General features: G+C 46.0%; 1 protein-coding gene and 1 long non-coding RNA gene across 3 annotated transcripts in view; one reads left to right on the top strand and one right to left on the bottom strand.

The window, feature by feature from the left end:
- Positions 1-25,040, top strand: part of LOC118225894 (ephrin type-B receptor 1-B) — a 233,536-nt gene that overhangs the window by 12,479 nt on the left and 196,017 nt on the right. The window lies entirely within an intron of this gene.
- On the bottom strand, positions 1,846-10,442 carry LOC118225896. The gene is made up of 2 exons (XR_004764922.1): positions 10,278-10,442; positions 1,846-2,698 (listed from the first exon to the last, which is right to left on the bottom strand). It is a non-coding gene; the product is annotated as an uncharacterized LOC118225896 (long non-coding RNA).

A 25,040-nucleotide genomic window follows, 5' to 3' on the forward strand; every position in this document is an offset into this window, starting at 1 on the left:
TGAGTTGCACCTCAGCCGGTAGGCAGCCAGTATCCTGCTGACAGAAAAGTCCTCCCTCCCGAGGCCAAGATGTGGCCAATTAAGCGCTAAGCTACGAGGCTGCCGCTCGATTGGGATCGGTGTGATTGAGGTCCGACTCCGGGCCGTGGAGGCACGTTGGAGCACTGAGAGCTCCACGTCACGCTCAAGGCTCTTGCTGCTGATACCTGTGTGTATTTTGTTTTTGAGAGGCTTGTAAAAGCTGAACACTTCACAAAGCAACAGCCTCTCTTTGTGGCCCTGTGGCCCTGCAGGTGTAGAAAACGGAAAGGTAATGAACCTTGGCGCCTAAGAAGGGGACCACTTTCCTACCATCAAAAATTAATGGGGTAGATCCGGCTGGGGGCACCCGAGGAAGTGCAGGTGCCCTTGCCGTCCGGGAACGCGGCTGCGTTTAAACTCAAACCAGCGCCGCGCCGCTAACGCTCGGCTGGAGCCCGGCTTCCTTTCGCCGTCTCCACGGCGTCCCTGGGACACGAGTGAACGCATAACATACTGACACATTTTTTTTTGCGTCCCCGCTCCCAACCGGGCTTCGGCCGTTGGACAGAAAGTGGTCCTCGAGGTGTGAAAACAAGCTCTTAACCGTGTAGCCGCCAAGCTCGACGTACACATGTTCACAGGCCCGTTATTTGAAAGCATGTATCAAAGCTTTCCCTGGTTATTTCCTTTTAAAAACAAGAGAAATGGCAATAAAGCTCTTATGTGTCTCATTAATCTTTCAGGGCGGTCATTTAAAAGTCCTGCTAAGCACTTCATGTGTTGTGTTTTGACTTTATAAGCACAAGAATGTTATTTTTAATAGAACTGAAAAATGTGTCAGTGAAAGAGGGAAAGATATGCAGGATATTTCGGGGGTATACTGTGTGTTTTGTCTGAAGTTGGAGATCATTCACTGGGCATCTGTAGGCCCATATGCTATTTTCTGTTATAGGAGGGTGAGACTGGAGCTAGGTATTTTTTAGATGGATATTTTTAGTTATTTAGCATCTGAACTTGGAACATAAAGCATGCTTGAGAGAGCCTGCTCATGTCTGAGGGCTTGGTGCTGATGCCTTTTATTAAGCTGCCATTTTACAGAAAGAAAAAAGATCCTGTGAGATCTGAGTGTGAATCTCATGCAGGCGGTGTGGTTTACAGTCCCCAGCTACACAATCGGATTTCCTAAAAACACCTTTCCATCCTGGCACCCCAAACCCCCCCCCCCCCCCTTCCCCAATTGGCCCATAAAACAGGATTGATAGAGGGCTAATAAAACGGTGGGGACTGGACCATTAATATTGAGGTGGTGGTTTGGTTTGCATTCTGATGCTCATCGTTTCCCCAATGTCAACGTGTAAATCTCTACCACGTTGGCTAGCCAAGGTGTCAGTATGACCATTGCAATATGAGAGATTGGACTTGGTCTGTTACCTTCTAAACAACACTACTAGAGCTGATCAAGGGACGCGTATCCAAAACCTGGTTCCTGGTGGAACAGAATTTGAAGCATGAAACATTGATTTCTACAGATTAAGACATCAGTACATAGATATAACATTTACCGCCATGACAGCCCATGCCTGGTGACTGGAGGCCACTGATATGGATGATGTATTCTCCTTATTGTGAGATGTACACATCTTCCAGTCATTCAGTGTCTCTGGTGTAGATGCGTGTGGTTCACTTCCTCAAGACCTCTCCAAACGGTGAAGCGCTTAGTGTTTTATTGTTGATAGTAGTTAATACAGTTGGTCAAAGTGGGAATCAAACTTACAGGTATTAGAGTTATATGACATGAATACAGATGGCTAGCAGCACAAGCTGTACGTTTTGCAGTGACTTTATTTAAAGCTACTTGCACAGGGACCATATGGACCCTAGGAAGTGACATCAACTGATGATTCATGAATACAGCAACTGTGCAGTACCACTGTACACCTCATATACCCTCAGCTGACAGCATCATCGCTCTCAAGAGTCGCACAGCACCGGTGTAACTGGTGTGGTCAGCGTTGCAATCAGACTGGTGACATTTCAGACTTTGCGACATGACCTCTGACAGTTGGAGGGGGGACTAACCAAAGTAATCAGACTGGTGACATTTCAGACTTTGCGACATGACCTCTGACAGTTGGAGGGGGGACTAACCAAAGTTTGTGACATCACCATTTAGTGCAGATACCCATACACATCAGGTTTTGTTACTTTAGCATACAGAGCTGCGGCTCACAGCTGAGATTCAGCCATGCCTGCCTCGTTATTAGTGTTGGATCCGGTCTACCTGAAGTTTCCGGTGAGAAAAGAAACACACCTGGTTCTCAGTGTTCACATCTGCTGGGTGGTTTAAATGGCTGTTAGCGCACTCTATGCTGTTAGAGAGATGGGAAAGACAGTCGATCAACGTGTTTTCACGGTAAAGCGTGGGCAGGGTCTGGCTTTAGTCCATCAACTCAGCATTCGCTCTGCGTGCAGTTTTCATTTAACGTTTCCATGGCGATCGGGCAGGCGGCTGCTTGGAGGCCGGCGAAGGGAGGCTCTCCCGTCCCTCGGACGCGTCGCATCGCAGCGCAGCGTGTGGTGTCGCCTGCTGGGCTCGCCGTTCGCACGTTTCGTCTCTTTCATCCGACTCCTGCTGTCGAAGCCCCAACAGCTCTTCGGGAAATATCAACCGCTCTTTCTTCATAAAGCCGGAGGAAGACAGGAAGAGAAAAACAAGAGTAAATTGTAAAAGGGACGATTGGAAGGTTTTGATTTAAAAAATCCTTGTGTATGAAGAAAAAAAGAGAAATTTTAGAAGAAAGGCATCTTTGTTGCTCGCACAGTAACTACGCTTTTATTTTTGCCTCTAATTGCAATTAATTTGCAGCATAAGAAGCCATTACAAACTGCCACCTTCACATTGCACAGCAGGTATCAGAGAGGCCTTTGAAAAACTTTGTTTCCCTCTAGAGTACTATTATCGCTGAAGTCATACTTTTTGCCAATAAATGTTTTTCCTCTTTATTACACTACGCACTTTTGTTCTGACAAAGATTTCACAGATTGATGATTGAAAAAAATGGCGTTTCTGAAGGTATAAAGTTATTTTTCAGAACAGTGAACACCCTTAGAATGGAATCACAATGGCAAAATATATCTGACAGGCTTTCTTCTGGATCTGAGGGGCTTTCAACAGCATTTGCACTGAAAGCAAGCTTTGTTAGCGTGCTTTCAGACATGCTAGCTGTTAACAAGGAAGTGAAGAATTACAGGCAGGGAGGGGAAAAAAAGGCATCATTTTTTTCCCCAAAACACTTTTGCGCAAACCATGCCCTATAGTTGCAACATTGGTCAACAAGATTTCGCGCAAACCACGCCCTATAGTTGCAACAAGGATGAATTCACTGATTGGTTAAATTTGGCTCGTGTAGCGGCGCTGAGTTTGATCTTTTATGTATAGTTTTAATTGTGCTGGCTGGCTACAATTAATTGGATCTCTACTGCAATTTGTAATGTACGCTTCATTCTTGTTTGTTAGAGTTTGGTCTTTTCAATTTACTGCACTATGTTTAGTTTAACGCATGCGGACTGGCTAGAATTCTTTGGATCTCTGCCGCGATTTGATTTGACTGTCAACTGTATTTGAAAGTCTCACCTTCCCACCTGAGTCTTGTTGAGTTGATTTGCTGCAAATGACACAACATGGCATGGATTCTTCAAAATGTGCATTTAGATTCATGTTAGATTTAATCCAAGTATATTAAAGCAGTTAATAACATAGCACAGCATAGGAAAATTAGGGGAGGGGGAAGGGAAAAGCCATAAAAAAATCATAAGGCCTTATTTTCTCATTTATTGTAGAATAGTATTTTTGCAATGCAAAGGCACAATAAGTTTATTACAGCTATGGGGCGTGGTCAGGGCTCTCATCGTATTGACCAATGGAATCGATTCGGAACGTTCGTTGCAACAATGGAGCGTGGTTTGCGCTAAAGTGGTTTGGGGAATAAAATGATGTGAAAAAAACCCCAAACAAGTTTGTGCTTGCTGAAGTTTGGGAATGGTGGTTGACTTCAGTGACTACCCATGTCTTTGGATGAACTTCAGTGATGTCAATCAAAATTTCAATGCCTCTACTTTGCATTTCAGAGAAAATGCACTGCTTGGTCAATCTTCTGTTGTCTCACTCACTCATTCACTCTCTCTCTCTCTCTCTCTCTCACACACACACACACGCATACACAGACACAGTGCCATGCTTGTGTTGTAGTGCTGCTCCTTACCCCCCTATACATACAGTCAGGTCCATAAGTATTTGGACAGTGACACAATTTTCACCACCACAATGAATGCGATTTAAGTGTAGACTTTCAGCTTTAATTTAAGGGTTTTATCAAAAATATTGTATGAACAATGTAGGAATTACAACCATTTTTGTACATAGTCCTCCACCCCCCCCCCCAATTTTAGGGGCTCAAAAGTAATTGGACAAACTAACATAATCATAAATTAAATTGTCATTTTTAATACTTGGTTGCAAATCCTTTGCAGTCAATGACTGCCTGAAGTCTTGAACCCATACCCATCATCACCAGACGCTGGGTTTATTCCCTGGTGATGCTCTGCCAGGCCTCTACTGCATCTGTCTTCAGTTCCTGCTTGTTCTTGGGGCATTCTGCCTTCAGTTTTGCCTTCTGCAAGTGAAATGCATGCTCAATTGGATTCAGGTCAGATGATTGACTTAGCCATTGCAGAACACTCCACTTCTTTGCCTTAAAAAAGTCTTGGGCATTCTGGTACAAGTTGGCCTTTGTCTCATCTGTCCATAGGATGTTGTTCCAGAACTGTACAGGCTTTTTTAGATGTTTTTTTTTTGGCAAACTCTAATCTGGTCTTCCTGTTTTTGAGGCTTACCAATGGTTTACATCTTGTGGTAAACCCTCTGTATTTACCCTCTGAAGTCTTCTCTTGATTGTTGACTTGGACACAGATATGCCTACCTCCTGGGCGGTGTTCTTGATCTGGCCAGCTGTTGTGTAGGGGTTTTTCTTCACCAGGGAAAGTATTCTTCTGTCATCCACCACAGTTGTTTCCCCGTGGTCTTCCGGGCCTTTTGGTGTTCCTGAGCTCACCAATGCATTCTTTCTTTTTAAGAATGTACCAAATAGTTGATTTGGCCACACCTAATGTTTTTGCTATCTCTCTGATGGGTTTTTTTTTCAGCCTCATGATGGCTTGCTTCACTGACAGTGACAGCTCTTTGGACTTCATATTGAGAGTTAACAGCAACAGATTCCAAATGCAAACGGCACACTTGAAATCAATTCTAGACCTTTTATCTGCTTACTTGTAAATGAAATAATGAGGGAATAACACACACCTGGCCATGGAACAGCTGAGCAGCCAATTGTCCACCTACCTTTGGTCCCTTAAAAATGGGGGGACCACATATATAAAGTGCTGTAATTCCTACACTGTTCACCCAATTTGGATGTAAATACCTTCAAATTAAAGCTGAAGGTCTGCATTTTGAGCTCATATTCATAATTTAATTTCAACTCCAATATGCTGTGGTAGACAGATAAAATAACAATAACTTTGTCAATGTTCAAATATTTATGGACCTGACTGTACATACTCAATCATCACACACACACATGCAGACACCCAGACACACACACAGACACACATACGCGCACACACACACACACACCACACACACCCATACCAAGTATTTACTGGGGAAACATGCCTCCAGCCTCTTCCAGCTTAGCTGTTGACATCAGCACATTAGCAGACATAATAGGAAATAATTTGTGGAAGAGCAGTATTGCAATTTAAGGGTCGGCAGTGTGCCAGTCACTTTAAGAGCCATGTTATTTTGGCGCACAGCTCCTTAAAAAGATAAAATAAATGCAAGGGGAAAATAATCTTGTCAGGCCATGAATAAAAATATAGCTGGAGTAGAATTTTGACTTTGATGGGCCACATGAAAATAAATGCATTTTGGGCCAAATAGAAAAAAAATGAAACTAAAACTGAGAAATATGCAATAAAAGTCAGTCGTGGTGACACTTGTGTACGGACATTGTTTGGTAGTTAATCTATAAAAACAAGAGAATGCTATGTAACTTTATGGCAATTTTGTGCCTGCAGATGACTAACTTTTCTGTGTAAGTGAATAATTATGTTAATCTCATGATTCTCCTCAGTTGGCTGATAGATTCCAGTTGGTGATCCAGGGTTCATGTTGCATGGAGCTGTGTGCAGAAATCTGGGCAGAGCCCCTGGGTTAATTCTGCTCTTACCACTGCTGCTCTGTGCGTGTGTGTGTGTGTGTGTCTGTGTGTATGTGCACGTGTATGTGTGTGTGCATGCATGTGCATGAGGGCTTGTGTGTGCATGTGTATTTCTAATTGTGATTACACGTGCGTGTGTATGCCTGTGCCTGCACAAATAGGTGCGTGCATATGTTTGTGTGTGCATATATCTATCTGTACATGTATGTGTGTATGCATATGTGTTTGGGAGATGGAAGAGCATTCTATGGGACGCCCTGACTCCTGTTCCCAAGGCAATCCTCCTGCATGTCACCCACCCTACAGAGGGGAGGGTCACAGAGTGCAGAGGAACAAGTGTCACATTCTAATATTAACCGCTACAAAGTGGAATTAATGCGGCCACCTCCCAGCAGCCTCCAGTCCTTTGGGACGGTGCCACTGTGCCGGATGATCCAATTAGTGCTAATTAACTTCCCAAAACTATTTGTGCATGGCTGTTGATGGATGGATGGACAGATGGATGGAAGTGTAGAGAGAAAGCCGCCATCCCTGAGGGCAACCCCCCCGCTTCTTCACCCGATGAAAGGCCTCCGTCAGTGTGATTGACGCCTGAGGTGGCCAATTAATAACCACATTGCCTGTGAGTGCTGCACTGTTCTCATCTCCCTTTCAAAGTTTTGCCTGCAGATTTGTTCAGCAAGGAGGGTCTCTGCTTAGCTGTTTTTCAGCCCAAGTGTGTGTGTGTGTGTGTGTGCATGTGTTTGTGTGTGTGTGTGCATAGCTATTTCTGTGTGTGTTTGCATAGCTATTTCTGTGTGCGTGTGTGTGTGCATGTGTTTTTGTCTGCATATGTGTGTTTTTGTGGGTGTGCGTGCATATATGTGTTGTGTGTGTGTGTGTGTGTGTGTCGAGGTATGAAGCACTTCAGTAGCACAGAATGTGCCTCCACAGCTTCAGTGCTCACATGAAAGAGAATAACCCCACCCATGAATGAGTCAACAAAAATGGATTTACAAAAAAAAGTCATTAGAAAGCAGACATTGCCTGACTGGATTCCTCTCCAAGCCCTTCCTGTCAGTTGGCCAGAAAACTATGTTCAGTTGCGAGCTTCTCCGTGGCACGACATGGGCTGCTGCTGCTAGTCCATCGTAAGCGGGCATAAACGGGCATAGACGGGCATAGACGAGCATGTTCTTTCGCTGCCCGTTTACCATGGGAACAGGGTTAAAAGGAGCAGTCCGTCACCGCTTTCAGAGAGCTCATCACGTTTTCACAGAGTACCTGTGTTTTTGATCTCCTCTACAGACTCCTTTGTGGTGAGGACATTTTCTCCTCTTCCCGTTGGTGGGGGTGGCCCTGCTGCCCTTTGTGTCTGTAGATTATCTGTGAATGGGGGATAAGATAGACTTTGTTCTGTGCCCTGGCTGCTTGAGCATTCCTCCTTTCTTTTTTAAAAGCGAGTCTCGTCTCGTTGCGACCTGCCTGACGCGATGGCGTTGACAGGAAAACAAACGGGACGAGCATCTCCGGTCGAGTCGCGCCCCTTTCGACCGTAAAACCGCAAACCGCCCCACGGGGTGCTGCTTTTGTGGCAGGAAACGGGTTGTGCAAACGGAGTGGCGGGCTGGCGCGCATTGATGCCGCCCAGGGCGATGCAGCCTTAGGGCATGGGCGTAATTACACCTGAACCTTTCTGTCAGGGGTCAACGCCGATCTCGTTAGGCCTGTTAAAAAAACCTTGGGTATTTTTAATGAACTTGGTAATGTGCTGCCATCGATCTGTTTGTCCTTTTTGCTTACTGAAGCTTTTAACCCTGTGTGTGTGATATTCTCAGATGGCTAGCAAAGGGCAGTTCATGTTTGTTGAATTAGCTTTGTGACCTGACCGGAGGGCATTAACAGATGTATTGATATTCTAGGTCTTGCTTTGAGAGGGAGGAATAATTGAAGCTGCGTGCGCGTTCCTCGATCGGATCAGCGTCGGAAAACTGAAAGTGGCCCAGTTCCAGCCCTCGCGCATTGCCAAAACATATTTCCGCCGTTAATGAGAAAAACACAGCTAGCTATTATCTCCCTCTCCGGGGAGCGTGGTGACAATGGCTGGGGCAAGGCGGTTAGTGGTGTCTGGCATCGGCGGTTAAAAAAGGGCGAGGGCTGGACCCCTGCAGGTCCTGCGCTCGGGTGAAACGCCTGTGTTTGATACATGCACAGCCTCAAAGTGGAGCACCCAGCTCAGTGTTGATCAGCATTCTTAGTCTGAGGTTATCCGTCTCGTCTGATGTTTTTTTTTTTTAATTCGTACCTCGATTTGTTCCTGGATTTGTTTGTTTGTGTGTGTGTGTGTGTGTGAGAGAGAGAGAGAGAGAGAGAGAGAGAGAGAGAGATTGTCAGTCACAGATCTGGGAAGAGATGAAAGCCTCCTGAATCAGGGCTCCATCTAATGAATCCCATCTATCAGTCTCTCTCTCGCTCTCTCTCTCTTTCTCTCTCTCTCGTGACAATGAGAGAACCAGCTCACCTCTCCCTTTTATATAAGTATACTGAAATAATCACAGAATATGAATGTGAATGTATGGTTTGCTTTCTTATTGTCACATTTTACAGTTTATACATAGAAGCATATCTGAAATGTATATGGAATATATCAGAATGTGTGTGTGTGTGTGTGTGTGTGTGTTCGTATATGGGTGTGTGTGTGCGTGTGCATGCGGTGTGTGTGTGCGTGAATGTAGGTGGTTAGGAGACATGAGGCTAACACAGTGAAAGGCCCTTCTTAGTTTTGTCTGGCACTTCTTAGTGTTGGGGAGGCTGTTAAAAAAATTGTCATCCCCTCTCTTCTGTGTGTACCGTTCAGTCATTACTTCACTACTCTCTGAGGAATGGACTGCATTAATGTGCATGCAGGGCATCGATGACGGTGTGGAAAAGGCCATCCTGAACGATCATCGCTGAAGTCATAAAAGGTTGAGACCTGCTACTTTCTTGCTTATAATGGTAAAAAATCTACAGGCGTTCAGTGTGCCTGCTGCTGCAGTATGTACGCTTACGTCAATAAGTTATTATTTACTTTCGTATTACAGCCCTTAAAATCAAAATTCCATTATGTGTTTGTGTTGTCAGGGTAAATGCTTGCCGTTGCCGGGTACGCAGGAATTGACTGAACCTTCAATCGCATTATTTTTTATTTTTTTAAGATAGCAGAATGTTTGTATTAAAGTCCCAGTGATGTCTGCTTTCTTTCTGGGGCTCTCACACAACCTGAACAAAGGGCTTGGTCACAGGCCCTGAAAAATGATCTAATTTTCTACTGCTGAGGCTGAGGAAAGAGCCGTTGCGCTCACCTCCACAGAACAACACCTCTTTTTCAGTGTCTAGTTCATGCTGAAAAACGCAAGTCCAGATATGCCCCCCCACACACTCAACCACGCATGCACGAAGGCACGCACACTCTCACACACAAGCACACACAGACACACACACGCAGGCACACTCATACCAACAAATACACATGAATGAACACTCACACACACAGATGCACATTCACACACAGATGTGCATACACACATAAAGACACTCACACAAAAACCCATGCAGAGTAATGCACACGTACACACACACACACATATGTACAGGCATACGCACGCACACACACACACACACACACACAGATGTACAGGTGTACGCATGCACATACAGACACATACCCACGCACACACACACACACACACACACACACATATGTACAGGTGTACACACGGACACACAGACACGTACAGAGACAGACCAGCACACAAAGATGTGCACTTAAAGAGATCCCTGATTTTATATGATACAGCAGAGGCAGAATTGTTCTTTACCCTTCTGAGTAACTAAGGTATAGACAGTTACAGCAACTTTGCTATGAAACTCTTGACCATTGCAGCAGAGTTATGGCAACATGATGACAGACTTTGGATGATGACATGACAAACCGTCCATCATGGAAGAAATACTTACTCTCAGAGTGGGCTGTAGGATACGAGGGGTCATGAGGTGTGGGGGTCAGCATAGAAGAGCACTCTTCTTCTTCCTCAGCAGTAGCTTCTTATGCATGAAGCGATGGGCGAGTGGCTAACGACTCATTCATCCGCCAGTCTCCATGTGAGGGGAAAGTTATTTCCAGTTCCATCGTGCAGGGTGTGTGTGTGTGTGTGTGGGGAGTAGGGGGTTTGGGGGGTGTTGGGACAACAAGGTGGTTCGTGAGAAAGGAACAGTTTTCTGAGAAACATTTTCCGCAGAGCCGACAGGGTTTGGCACATTAACGGTGCTCCGGCTTCTTGAAGTGTCAGAGCCCGTTAGCGGGATGGAATGGCGATGGCTGACACCGGGCCTAATCCCAGGGAACGCCGTGAGATGAAGTCACGTGACACGTTGCTAGCCATGCCTTCTGATTTACACTGATGTGTGGGGCGGGGGGTGTCTAATCAAAAAGGCTGCTTAGAAAAATCTGTGGCGGTGAGAGTGTTCTGGCGCCTTGAGTTGTGAGTGAGTGATAGCCGTTTCTCCCCCTCTAATGTAGCAGACTTGTTTTCCCCCTTCGTCCCGCACCCCGCACGTCGGAGCCTGCTTCCTGCTATTACCGCCAATAAAACAGCTCTTTGGCCACGGTCCCAGCCCACAGAATTAAACCCGCTCAACCACTGGCGTGTCTCCCACCGTACAGTCGCGAGAACCCAACTGCTGCCGAGCACAAACCCCGGTGAAAAAGGCCGACAAGACGGGTCGTATTTTTGCAGCCACATTTTCTCAATAAAAGCTGTGGGCTGTGTAAAGGTGGAGGAAAGGCGGAGGGTGTAGAGGTGGAGGAAAGGCAGAGGAGAAAAGCTTTACTCTTTAGCAGCCAGTTTTTTTTTCGGGGTAAAAATTCTTTAAAAAATGAGTTCCGTTTCCATAAAGGTTGTTAATGGCCTGAGAGCATACCTCCTTCTAGACTAATTAAAGGGCATATTGCAGGTTGAAGACCCCAGTGAATCAATGTGTAGGAAAATGATGTAGGAACTAGATTTTCATAAAAATATACTTATATATATAGTACAGTGCCTTCTGGAATTGTTTTTGTGAGAGAATTTTACTTCCGCATCTAAAAAACCGCCAAGACCTAGCTGACATCGTTTTCTGGAGTAAGACAAAACCAGAACCTGCTGCTGATGGCGGACCTGATGAAGCCACTGTGTGCACTGAAGGAACCGCAAAAGCTGTCAGTCTCACCCGGTCCTGGCTTCGACATCCCATCCTGAACTCCATCCTATCGCCGGGAGGATAATCCTCCGGTCTAAAATGAGCGCCACACACGACCGCGTTTTTTGTAACAGATGCAGTAGTGAAGTCCCGTCTCTTCACCTGCACAAAACGCACCCAGGCATGAAAGCTAGCACCGTTCCTTTTCCTGTTAGGAAAATTGTGTACTCAATGTCATACTCATTGTGCATCCTGCACAAACACAATAATTTAAGATGATACACGGTGAAATGCAATATAAAACTACTTTAAAAAGACTAAATCACGACCACTCAGACTCAATACCACCTACTACTGCACATTGGGCTAAGGCTAGCTAAGGCAGGCAGACTCCCTTTTGTTACGTAATATGACGCGATGTTGAAAAAAAAGGCGTTTTTAGGAGCTTTGCTCAAAACGGCCACTATTTCCTCTGAATCTGTGCCCTTATGTCTTGTAAAAATGATTAAATCCTGCATTAACTTTTCAAATGGTCATTTTCAGAAAAGGTCAAGTCTACTTCCGTAACAAAGTTTACCTGCAAGATGCACTTTAAGGAGGCTGGTCAACGGAACTTTATTCCTTGCCCACTCCGTCTTATTTGAAATAGAAGAGTTCCTTCCTTACCACCCCAGGGAAGGTGTGTGTGGGGGGAGAGGTTTGCTTCACATCATAGCAATTACCTGCAAAACAGAGAGCATGTGACTCTCCGCTCAGCTGAGAGGATGTGCGGCCTCCATCGCTGGCCCTCGCTTCTCATTGAACAGCGGGAAAAGCCTGCGATGCCACCGAATCTTCGCTCCAGAAAAGCAATCTCAGCTCCTGGTCGGGCGGGTGTCTTATGGAAATTGAGGTCAGTGGACGGAGGAGTGTCATTCCCATTGAAAATGAATTAAAACCTATTCCCCCCTGCACTGAAGAGGGAAAGAGAAGCGGGCTCTGGGTGGGGAGGGAGAATAGCCTCGGTCATGCGGTCAGTCTGGTGCCCTTTTTAAAGCTCCCCTTTCTCTGTATGAACAGGACAGCTGCCCCGTCCAGCCCTTCTGAGGACACCCCAAAGCACTGGCCTCTGGTGCAAACCTGAGACATGTTGGCCTGCTATCATTTTTCATTTTTTTGCAGTGATGCTTTTGGAGTCTTCTTGCAGTGCAGTTTAGGTTAGGGTAGGTGACTGGGTTAATAACATAAAGTTTCTGGTTCAATTCCCAGGTAGAACACTGCCATTCTACCCTTGAGGGTTACTGAAGGGTACTGAATCTGAATTTCTGAAGTGTATGTCCGGCTGTATAAATGGATGATGTCTAAAATGCAAAAAGGTTGCTCTGGATTAAATTGTAGACCTGCTACGTGCCAGTAATGTAATGCAATGTAATGGCTGTGCTGTGATACAGTGTGTTTTGCAGTATTTCTGAGCTGATAAAAAAGGTTTCCGCTTGTAATGAAATGCTTGAGTGCAGTCTGACCAGTGGCAGGCGCTATGATCCAACGTGTCTTTTTTGTCACTTTTGGTGGCTTATTTTGCGCTCCCCAGTCTAATGTAAACAGGTTTATTAAGTTGAAATAAACTGTCTTCCCTCAGGATCCCATTCTATCCTCTTATGGTTTTCTAGATCTTTGGGAAAAAAATCATAATCTCACTCATTTTTTAAACTGCAGTTAGTATCAAAAAACACAGGGGATGAACTGAAAATAAATGCTGTTTAAGTTAACAGGAATAGAGAGATCCCACTACAAAACAGCAATGCATTGTAAACCATTGATATGGTGGCCTGTTGCATTGTGGAATTGTCAGCCATGTGGGCCCACTGCATTGTGGGGGCAGGTCATCCTGCTCACATTACATTCTGTGTGCAGCGTGTGTCAGATGGTGCGGGGTAGTCCTGCTTTAACCTGCGCTTAATCTTAATCTTCTGTGATGGGCACTGTGGCAGGGCCAGGGAAAGTCAAGTGTGTGTCCTGAAGCGTGCAATAGCAGGCTGCTAAAATCTGCTGCCCTTACTTGAGTTACTGCCCCCCCCCAGCTCCTTCCCTCACCCCCACTTCTGCTGCCTGTTTGGTTGCGTTGAAATTTCTGCAGTGGACAGACACCCCCCCCCACTTCACCCCCCCAGTGCCAGCATCTGTGGAGAGGACTAGATAACCTGGGTGACATGCAGTGTTTCCATCAAACTACGAAGTGTGTGGACCTGGCAGTGTGGCCTCCTTGGGTGGGGGGGGAGTGGGAGGGGGAGGGGGGGGGGAGCCTTTTCACCCATAATGCAGCTCTCTGAGGCCTGGGCGAAAGCCAAACCTACAGACAACCTTGCACAGCGCAGAGCATGTGTCCCTCCCTCCCTCCATCCTTCTCTTTTTCCTTCACTCACTCATTCCTTTAAAAGTCATGTGTGTGCTGAAAATGTATCATTACCGTAATCGTCTCTGAGTGATGCTGCTGATATGCTCTTTTCAAGCTTATGGGCACAATTAGAGTTGTTAATTAAGCTTATTTTTTAATTAGTTTGTCTACAATGTTAGTGCTTTTGTTGCCCCCCCCCCTTTGCACTGATACACAGCTCTTAATCATAGAAGAAATGAGTTTTTTGACATTCTTTAATTGTATTCGTTATGGCTTGCCAGCTGCTATGTTCACTGTTCACCCTGGTTTTGAAATCTGAGTTGACAGAAAGGGAAGGGAAGGGACAGGGAAGAGACCTCAATGCCCCTAAGAAGCAACTTAGGCATCGATTAATTAAAATATGTCAAAAAATAGTGAGATACTGCACATAAATAGATAAATAGGCCCCCAATAATTTTCACCCTCAGATATCTGCAGCATCTCAGCCGCTTCCTTTCTTAATTTCTGTGCTGGCATTGCTAATTTGAACCATACATTTTGTTTAATTTCATTTTAATTCATACCCTGGAATCTTAAATTCAAACAAGGTTTCAAAATGAACTGTTATATGATATTAATCATTGATTTAAGAGTTCTAATGATTACTTTGAGTGTGTCATTTAGGGAATTTGGGGCTTGAATGAAATAAATTAAGATCTTAAAATAGTAATATATGTGTACAACTTGGGGAGATTAAAATTTTTTTAGAATTTTTTTTTTAGAGGGCGCTATACCAAACTTTTGAGAAATTACCTTGATCCATCACTGCTCATTGTCAGCAATGGCTGTTCTGAAATTCTGGCCTCTGAATGGTTGGGTGGAACCCTGGGTCATGTTTATATCTTCTGTTGTCCACAAAGGTCAGTGTACAACAGGCTTTGGCTGGATGGATTGATAGTGGACAGAGATTACAGTATATCCCATCTGTGTGATATTAAGCTCAGTGGATCTACACGGTGGCTGATGCCACTGAACAGGCAGCAAGCCTCCGTGTAGAGCGGCTTGTAATTGAGGCTCCTCGACTTTACGGGGAGGCGGGAGCTTTCTCCGTTGCCACAACTTTCCAAAAAGAGGCTTTGAGATAATCCTCTCTGGGCTGAGAAGGCCTCAGGTGCGGGCCGAGGGACCGAGAGGCCACTCAGGCGAGCTCCTTGGGCGCTTCTGCTGCGGCGATTACAGTCGCGGCCTCGGACGCTTTCCACAGCACTTTCGCCTGTTTACTTTCCCGAACGCGGCTGCTCAGGAGCCGCCTTTTCTCTGAAGACGTGTGTGCTGTTGATGTTTGATGTAGCCGGCCCCAAACACCCCCCCCCCCCACCCACACACCAACGCCCGTCTTCTGTTTTGTGTGCACTTGAGACGTACATTCTCTCTCTCTCTCTCTCTGTGCTGTGTGGTTTTAACTCCCCGTTTCGTCATTGGCAGCTTAAACAAGAACACTTTACTCACTGGACAGAGGGGGTAAAAAAAAATGCTGTTGATTTGCAGGTTTGTGAGGGGAATGGATTGGGGGTGTAATTTCCCGCTCTGGGAGGCTGGGTACCTGCGCCCGGGGACTCCGGGAGGAGTGGAGCGCAGACAGAGGGGTTGCTAATGAGGGACCCGCGGTGCCCGGCCCTGATCGATGCGCGGTGCGCGCAGTCACCTCGCGGAACACGGCTCCACGGGTCTTCCTCACAACCACCGCCCACGCAGCGCGGAGCGGCCCTCTCACAGCGCACGCGAACCTGGGTGGCCCTGTCGGCTGCGTGTGCTCGTAACGCACCACATCGTCTTATTTACGTTCGCGCGGCATATTACTACTGTGGGAACGAAAGTGGCTTTGAGGTTCAAAACAAATGTCCGAGAAACCAAGTATTAACTTAATCTAATCTAAAGCAGTGTTTGTCTAAGTGTGGGAACATTAATGTGATGGAGCTGCAGAAGAGAACACACTGTGTGTGTGTGCTTGCCTACACTTGTGTGTGTGTCTGTGTGTTCTTGCCTGCTTTCAGGTGTGTGTGCGTGTGTGCGTGTGTGCGCTCGTGTGTGTTTTTGTGTTGTGTGTTTGCCTGCATTCATGTGTATGTGTGTGTGTGTGTGTGCATGTGTGCGTGCATGTGTTTGTGTGAATTCCATGCCCCTCTGTATCCCTTCCTCATTTAATCTGCTTTGTCCTATGTTTACCTGAAAGGTTGGGATTAGATTTGAAGGTGAACTCGCAGAAGGCATTGTAAGGAAGCACAAAGGTGATGGTCTGCATTCTTCTGGATTTGGCAGAGATTTAGAAGCTTTGTTAGTGAAATCCCACTGCACAAATCCAAAGACCCTTTATTGCAGAAACAGATTACACACGGTGCATTTTCTGAGAAAAACTAATCATAATAAACATTCTCTCTTCTGCTGGTTTTGTTTTCAACCAGGAATGGCATATATGCAACTAAAGTCTCACTAGATTGCAGAGCAATAATAAAATACAAGATGTATCAATTTGTGTGTGTGTGTGAGTGTCTGTGTGCATGCACATAAAAGTGACATTCTGTGTTAGATTTCCCAGGGGTTCTACAACAGGTACAATGAAACTGGGAAAAATATTCTACTATGCCTGTATTTACAGCATGCCAACTTTCATAGAACTCCTTCTTTCAAAATGAGTTAAAAAGGATGAAAGAGCAAAGGATCCTTTCAGCATGACACCAGATTCAAGCTCTTGCTTACTATGGCAAAACATGTATTCGAATGATGAGTGCCTATGTTTAGAAATGGACTAGTTAACATGTAAATGAGATCACCACAATAGGCATTCATTCAGAATGCTATTAATATCCTTTTTGGGGAGTTTTTAAAAATGAATTTCAAGTAGCATGATACATTTGTGTTTCTTGTACACTTTCTCTGAGAGAAAATAAAAATTGGGTTCTCTGGAATAGTCATGCAGTCTCATGCTACGCACAAACACACACACGCTTCCGAAGCTTATATTACACTCTTTTGCAGTGTCATGCCATGCACATACGTTCATTTGTCCACTTTCTGAACAGGCAGGCAGGCAGACAGATGGACAGACAGACAGACAGGCAGGCAGGCAGGCAGACAGACAGACAGACAAGCAGGCAGGCAGACAGACAGACAGACAAACAAGCAGGCAGACAGACAGACAGACTGGCAGGCGGGCCGACGGACAGACACAGACAGGCAGGCAGACAGACAGTCAGACAGACACAGAGAGGTCCAGTGTGCAGAACAGGCCTGTCTGTCTGTCGCAGATTGATGAGACGAGCGTCATAGCTTGTGCCGGTGGAAGGAGAGTGAAAGTAATTGTTTATCGATCTGGCAGCTGCGGGGTGTTTGTGTCAGGCCCCGAGGCAGCAGTTTGGGCCTGTTGGGCTGAAGGGGAGGACCCCGGCGGCAGTTTGGGCCTGTTGAGCTGAAGGGGAGGACCACGGCGGCAGTTTGGGCCTGTTGAGCTGAAGGGAAGGACTAAGGCTCTGGTCCTGAGGCTCTGTGTACTCTTCCAAGGCTCTGCGAGTGAGGATGATTTCACCCGGAGTGTTAAATCAGGCACTAGGAGCTAGTGTAGGGCCTCATGGGAGTGAATCACCACCCAACCAGAGCTACCAAAATTTACATGAATTTACATGTGTTCACACACGCTTGCACACACACACACACACACACACACAGCCACACACATGCTTGCGCGCACACACACACACACACGCTTGCGCCCACACACACACACATACAGCCACACACACGCTTGCGCACACACACACACACATACAGCCACACACACGCTTGCGCACACACACACACACACACACATACAGCCACACACACGCTTGCGCACACACACACACGCACACGCACACGCATGCGCACACACACACACACTACTTGACACATGTTCTTTCATTTCTGTTGAGCTGGTTCCATGGTTACATCGGTAAACTTCTAAACCATTCTGAAAGAGCTCGCATACTATTCTACATTTTTTCTATTTTTTTTGTCAGTTCCTTAGTTTGTTTTTTGTTTGTTTGTTAGCCTCAGTGCTCTACACTCCACAGAGACCAAACACCACCCTGCTGTGCCGGGGGACTGAGGAAAAACCACCCTTCCAGAGAGAGAGAGAGGCCGAGGGAAACGTCTCGCCGCCCCTCCGCGGAAGTGCGCCGTTTAGCGAAGCGGCCTCTCTCTTCCAGGGAGAGCGAGAGCGTCCACAGCCTGCAGCCTCCTGGAAAAATGCGCGTTCGGGCCCCCGGAGTCCCCCAGCACTTCCGCGGAGCGCGGAGAAGCCTGTCTCATTAAGGACGGCCCCGACGTGCCTGGCACGCCGACTTGGCCACGAATGACTGGCAGAGCGCTGCTGCATGATTTATGTGCTGAACAGACACTGCCGCTTTGGGCTGACAAACAGCACTTCCATATTTTACAGCTTTTCTAATTCAGTCTCCCAGTCTCCCAGTCTTCAGCTGAGGTAAAGTACCACGCTTTAGGGACACAGTGTGTCTGTCCTGCGCCTAACTTCTACTTTAAGTGTGCCTGGACCCCTCTTGAGAAAGGAGAGTGAGAGGGAGAGACAGACAGAGGGACAGCGTGAGCAAAGGGGATAGAGAGACAGAGGGTGAGAGAGAGAGCGAGTGAGAGAGACAGTGAGAAGAGAGAGAGAGAGAAACAGGGTCACAGGGTGAGGGGGGGGAAGCGGGAGAGAGTGAGAGAGACAGAGTGAAATGGTAAGAGCTTGGTATATCAGCTGCAACAGGCTACATGTCAGTCTGTCTGTTGGTCTGTTTGTTTCTGTCTGTCTGCCTGCCAGGCCCCGCCCATTGTGGCCCTACAGAGCCCAGCCCTGCCATTCTGTTTTCAGCTTCTGTTCCCTACTGTGTCTACGGTCTTTCTCTTGATCGGCCTGTTCCTCATGCAAACAAAGTCCAGAATCCCTGCTTGAGGAGGTTGTGTGGGACTTATGGGATTGATATTCTGTAAAATGTGTAATGTCATATACACTGCCAGAGGGGGGCGCTGGTTCCGCCACTGCTGGTTTGTTTTTGCACCTTGCGAAACCCATGGGAATATGTCCCGTGGGACGAGCGGGTCTATTTTAGGGTTCTAGCAGATTTTCAGCACTCTGCTTTAATATTTTTAGACTTGCAATGAAAGAAGTGTCTGTTTGCTGCCAGCACTTTATTCTCCGTTTTGATACACAGTAAAATATGAAATTAGCCACTTTGGTCTGCTTTACTTCACTATTTCTTGCTGGATATATCATCTAGATTATTATTATCCCAACATATTGTGGCTCTTCACCATTCACCATTTATCAAGGGGGATGATATTTATGCGCAAATTGAGTGAAGGGTACAACCAGAGGTGGAAAGTCCAGGGATCAGAAAGTGAAAGTGCTGCCATGGGTCTTCCATCCATCTCAGCCTGCTGATTTCACTAAATAGATCTACCTCTTGGATGAAGAATTGTGCCAATTAGCAAATCCATGTGATTGGAACAAACTCCTGGGGAGACCTTTAACTTTTAAGATGGCACCACCTCAGGGTACAATCATGCACCAGAGAATTGAAATGTAAAGAAAGAGACACAGGAAGTTAACAATGTGTACTGTCAAATGCTACGGCAAAAGGGTGAGGGGGGGACATATGCACACATATGTGTGCACATATTTTAAAAAGGGAATTAAGACCAGAATGCAGGGCATTTGCATAGCCTTTTGGCTGTTGTGTAATTTCAGCCCTGGATCTGAAAAAACAAGACCAGGTTAAAACCTAGTATGTGGCTGGACCTAACGCACATGATCCGGCCGACCAATGGTGTAACTTCATAACTCGGCCGACCAATGGTGTAACTTCATCACTCAGTCACTCAGTCACAGACATTCGCGTTTGTAGGGCTGGCCCAGCTGTTGCGGTCCAGCCAAAAAAAAAAAAAAAGGTTTCAGTACATTAGTTTGGAAAAGTGGCTGAGAATGTATATTTATAGACCCATGGAGATGAACGACATGGTATATGGCCTGCCAAGCTTTTAGTGTCTTTCACCTGGGGAGCGCATTACCTGAAGTAGGTTAACAGATCTGCTGCAGATTTCGGCAGTGGCAGGGCCAACCTTGCGTCCCAGGCCCCTGCGTATTTAATCATCCTGAAAGGGGCGCGTCGGCGTGCCTGTCCTGTCTTGCCCTGGCACTCATAAGCGGGTGCCATGGAAATGAGGGGGTGAGGTGGACGGGATGGTGACCCTGAAGACTAATTATGTGGAAAACTGGCAAGGGCATGAATATTCATGCGCATCCATCTTAGTTTGCGCTGGAGGAAGGGATGTCTGCGGTCCAGACGTCGGGGCTGGAAACCATGGGAACGCATCCACCGTAGGGGACAGCCCTGCCAGGCCAGCTGTTTTTCCCGCTCCATTGGCACAGGTTAATTCATTTTTCTAAAACAAGGAGCGTGCCAGTTCCCTGCTAATATGCCCATTTGTTTTGTAAGTGCAAATGTACCCCAGGTGAGAAGGAAAAGGGGGAAAAAGCTCCAGACAGAAGAAGGCTGTAGCATTGATCCTTAAGCAAACGCGCATTAGGAATGCAGCTGCGTACCTTGCTCGTGAGGATGTCGCTCGCAGAGCTCTCTGGCGGTATGACGGGCGCTGTAGAGAGGCGCTCTTGGGGGGGGGGGGGGTACGCTCTCTCCCCGTGCGCCCTGCTTTGTCACCCTGGAGCCAGATTGGTGCGGGGTGCACTGAAAGAACAGGAAGCGGTTTCAGATCTGCTGAAAGACGAGGGGCCCTGGTGAGACTCATCTCTTCCGTGGAGTCGTGACCAACCCCGACACGACCCGGTCGCCGAAGCCTGCTGATTGAGGAGTGATCCATCAGAGGAAACAAGAAGATAACAAAAGCCCCCCTCCCACCCACCTGCCAAGAAAACAACAGCCTCCCCTCACACACTCGCCCTGCAGGCACTGATCACCCTTTTAGCAAGACTCATGGTTTTGGCAGACGGGCGGGGTGATTTGGGGGTGGGGGGTTAGCATTGCGGACGTGGGGCCAGCTGGGGCCGCTCTCCACTCCATTTACTCCCTATCAAGTTACGCAGGCCTGCCCCCCCTACCCACCACCTCCTTATGTACGACACAGTGGTCCGCTTGGGTCACAGAGCGACCAGAAACCCACTCGCTGTTCGGGGAGGGGGGATTAAAAAGGCGACAGGGGTCGAAAGGAAGCAGGGCTGCGTGATATCCCTGCCATTTCGGGGGTCATGTTCCTCCGGCTTTTCAAAAAAACAAAAAAAAACAACCCACAAAGGCAGCATTGTGGGATGACAGGAATGAAGTTTATCTGCTCTGCTGAGCCACACTGAAACAAGATGAGTCACATATTTTTTTTTTTTTTGTGATTTTCCTTAAATGGATGGTTCACTTTCTGGATTAAAACATATATATATTCTTTCAGTTTTAGTGTATGTTTTCTGTGTGATGAATCATATGTTAGATGTTCACAGAAGTCGCTTTACACTGGCTGCTATGTGTGCTGAAATCATGGGTTAGTGGAGAGTTTCAGCCATGTTGCCAAGCCTTATTTGCGTTTCCACAGACAGAGGCTGAGAGGTTGAAGAGGGGTGCATTGTCATGCTGGCATCACATTAGAGGACAATTAGCCATATTTTCAAAAGATCTGAGCTGCCAAAAAGTAGTTGGTAAAAGTGATATGAAAATGACATATCTTTTCCTGTAAGTTGGAATTGTCAAAGCAGACTCCTCTTTCTGTCCTGTTGATTTGTCGTTGCTTTGGTCTTCTCTCTCATGCAATAATGTGCTTCTTTCCACAGGTAGTACTATTGATATACGAAGCTGTGCCATTTTGTTCCTGGAGAGGCACAGCCTTGGGGTGCATGTATCACAGGAAATGGTTCCAACCGAAAATAAATGTCATTTAAAAAATGAAAAAAGGGAAAATAAGGTGATGTACACACGTACAACCTCTGGAGGCATAACATGGCTGTACAAAGCTGCTTTGGAGTTGCATTAGGTGTATTTCTTTGCTTTAAATCACAAACCCATGATTACCCCTATTAGCAGCCAAGGTCAAAGCCAGCAGGTCGCAAGAAACCTCTGTAAAAATCTAAAATATCCTTCATTGCACTGATCAAAACTGTCTGGGCCAACACACAGTACAACTGAAATTACAGCAAAACCCCAGAAACGGAATTATCCCTTTAAATAGATTCTTGGTGGTTGCAGCCTGACTGCCAAGAACATGTCATGTTTAAGCAGTAAGTTATCACTGAGGGGAGTTTGGACACATTGAGCGGACTTTTATGAACAGGAATCTGTTTGGAGAGAGAGACATTAGCTGGTTTAAAGTACCTTGTCGAAGCAATTTATTTGTGTACTTGTGTTAACAGGTTTTTTTATCAGGCTTGAGTTGCCTGGTTAAATATATATGAGCCTTGTAAGAGCCTGACAACAAGAAACCAGAGGAGAAATATGGTGTGTTCTGCTGTTATGAGAGATAGTGAGAGAGAGAGGGAGGGAGAGGGAGAGACAAAAAGAGAGTGAGAGAGGAAAAGAGGGAGAGGGAGGGAGGGAGAGGGAGAGGGAGAATGAGAGTGAGAGAGGAAAAGAGGGAGAGAGAGGGAGAGACAAAAAAAAGAGTGAGAGGGGAAAAGAGATGGAGAGAGAGAGAATGACAGAGAGAGGGAGTGATAGAGAGGAAACGAGATGGAAGGAGAAAGAGAGAGTAAGGGAGAGAGAGCATTCTAAACCTGTTCTCCATTCTGTCTCCAGCAACCTGTTGCTGCGGCCTCAGCGTATCCGACCAGCAGCCCTCCCGCATGCCGTATCTGGGCGTAAACATTATGTGGCTCTTTGCCTCTCTGTGACAGAAAACACATTTTCACTCCCAAACACTCGGCACTCTACCTTAGTTCTTATTCTGCCTGATGCTCTTGCCGCACTGCTCCGCTGTTTCACTCGAACAATAAACTTACAAAGGAGAGGCCGCCGCTGCTGGCTTTTTCGGTAATTTAAAACACCATCTGGAGAGTACAGGTTTAAGTGTAGGGACCAGGAGCCTCTGTTGGCCCACTTGCAACCGGGAGAGGGACCACCTGTGGTTTAGTGGTCACGTGGGAGTTTGTTGAGGATGGAACACAGGACCAGCTCAGCAGCTAAATGTCTGGCAAAAGGGCCTCACGTGATTCACAATGCAGAGAGTGTCTATCAACCTTTACTTTTGACAGGACATAAATGAAGATGTAAAAATCATCTAGCAGTGTGCTTTATTTTTTTGTTCTCTGGCAGTAAAATACAACACAAAGCAGTCCTTTCTGCTGACATAATTGCAGTAATTGAATTCCGCTGCTTTAAACCATCAGTAAAGGCCGAGATTGATTTTGGAACAATGCACATTATTACGCAGGTGAATGCTTTCAAAATGGGAGAACGATTTCTTCAGCTGCAGTTCCATTTGAATGATACAAATTCTAATTCCCCGTCTTCAATAAAATAAAATAAAATTTTAAAAAATGCTTGGTAGTTTTATGCAGGTTGGACCGATGTGTGAACCTCCCTAGTACGTTTTGTGTGCTGGTTGCAGCTCCATCTCCTGATTCAGGCTGGAGAGAGGAGAGGGGGGCATACTCTCTTTGTTTTAAGTTCACTCTCCAGGGAATTCAAAACGTTAACACTTCACTGGAATCCCTCCAGTTTGTGAGAAAAGGTATGCATCTTACTGTTCACAAAGGGACGTTTAAAAGTCCAGAAACAGAGATAATTTAACAGCAGGCCAGCTGTGACTCCTTGGTGTTGTGTGGCCTACTGTGAGACCTGCGGGAGGAAGAAGGCCTGAGACTGTATCAGAAAGGCCCGTTGTGACATTCAACATCCCCCGTTGCCAAGTTAAACAGAGCCGCCTTAAAAGGCGACGATATGCAGTGGCACCTTAAATCGCTCCGACAAAATAAATTACAACCCATCAAGGTTCCAGCAGCTGCCAGTTTTTTTTTTTTAACAAAGGAAAAAAACTGAAAAAGAGAACTTTACGAAAACAGTTCTTGGGTAAGAATTTGGTGCATCTAAAGGTTAAGCTGCCAATAATTCTCTGCTAAATGCCAGCTTTGGGAGCCCTTTGTGTCGCCTGAGTGGCTGTGAGGAATTACAGTATTGCTTTTGACTGCGCTGCGGAAAGGGCAGAGGTGGCTGTTAGTTTTGCGTCCCCTCTACCATTGGATGGCCTCTTGCCCGGCAGGGCTACATTTCTTTCCCATTTAACCGACTTCCCCACATAATGACTGTCCTGAAGAAAATATATAGCATACCTACCACAACCGCAAAAAATATAACCTGCATTTACATTTTGTTTTATTGAAAAACCAAGTAAAAAAAAGTAAAAACTGTATAACATTGCTGTTATCACACATTCAGCTTCAGCAGTTTCCTTATTGTTTTTGTGAAGGCGCTTGTTGATTGACATGTTGTCTTGTGTGTGGGGGAATAAAATCAGTTGTACTGTAAATGAGTGACAGGAGATTGTGGGCCTTAGTTTTTCTTTTAGTCAACATCCTTTCCTCATGATTTGTTTTCCAATCTCTCCTCTCCCTGCTATGAACCTCTTAGCCTCCCTCTGATCTGCGGGGACATATAAAAATTGTTCAGCAAAGGCAGCACGCTGACTCAATGTGAAGGAAATGGCAGTGTAATTAATTTGTGGGTAATTATTATCATTATAAATTTTTTTTTTTTTTGCATAAACATTAAAACACTTCCTTATAAGTGTGTTCCCGCACCCCTGAAATGTCTGGAAAAGGAGGAACAGAACAACAAACACCAAAAGAAACAAACCATCCAAAAGAAAACAAAAGCTGGGGAGATCCAGTTTCGCCCTTATGTGCTGATTGCATGCTTGTCAAACTAAGCCAAGGTGAACAGCTGATCTTGGAGATATTTCAGAGGATTAACCAGCCATGTTTCCCCAGACTTGGGGCTATCTCTGCCAGATACCAGGACTAAAAGGTCTCTGTGTGGTTCTGGAGATGCATCCTGGACTTAGAGCGCTTGTATGCTTAGCAGGATGCTAACAGTCTCAGTATCTCTACACCATTACTGTATTGCTATAAGAAATGAGCAAATGGCCGTGTTTGGAATGAGGTT

The sequence above is a fragment of the Anguilla anguilla genome, chromosome 4 (genome assembly GCF_013347855.1).
Source record: "Anguilla anguilla isolate fAngAng1 chromosome 4, fAngAng1.pri, whole genome shotgun sequence".
Classification (NCBI taxonomy): Eukaryota; Metazoa; Chordata; class Actinopteri; order Anguilliformes; family Anguillidae; genus Anguilla; species Anguilla anguilla.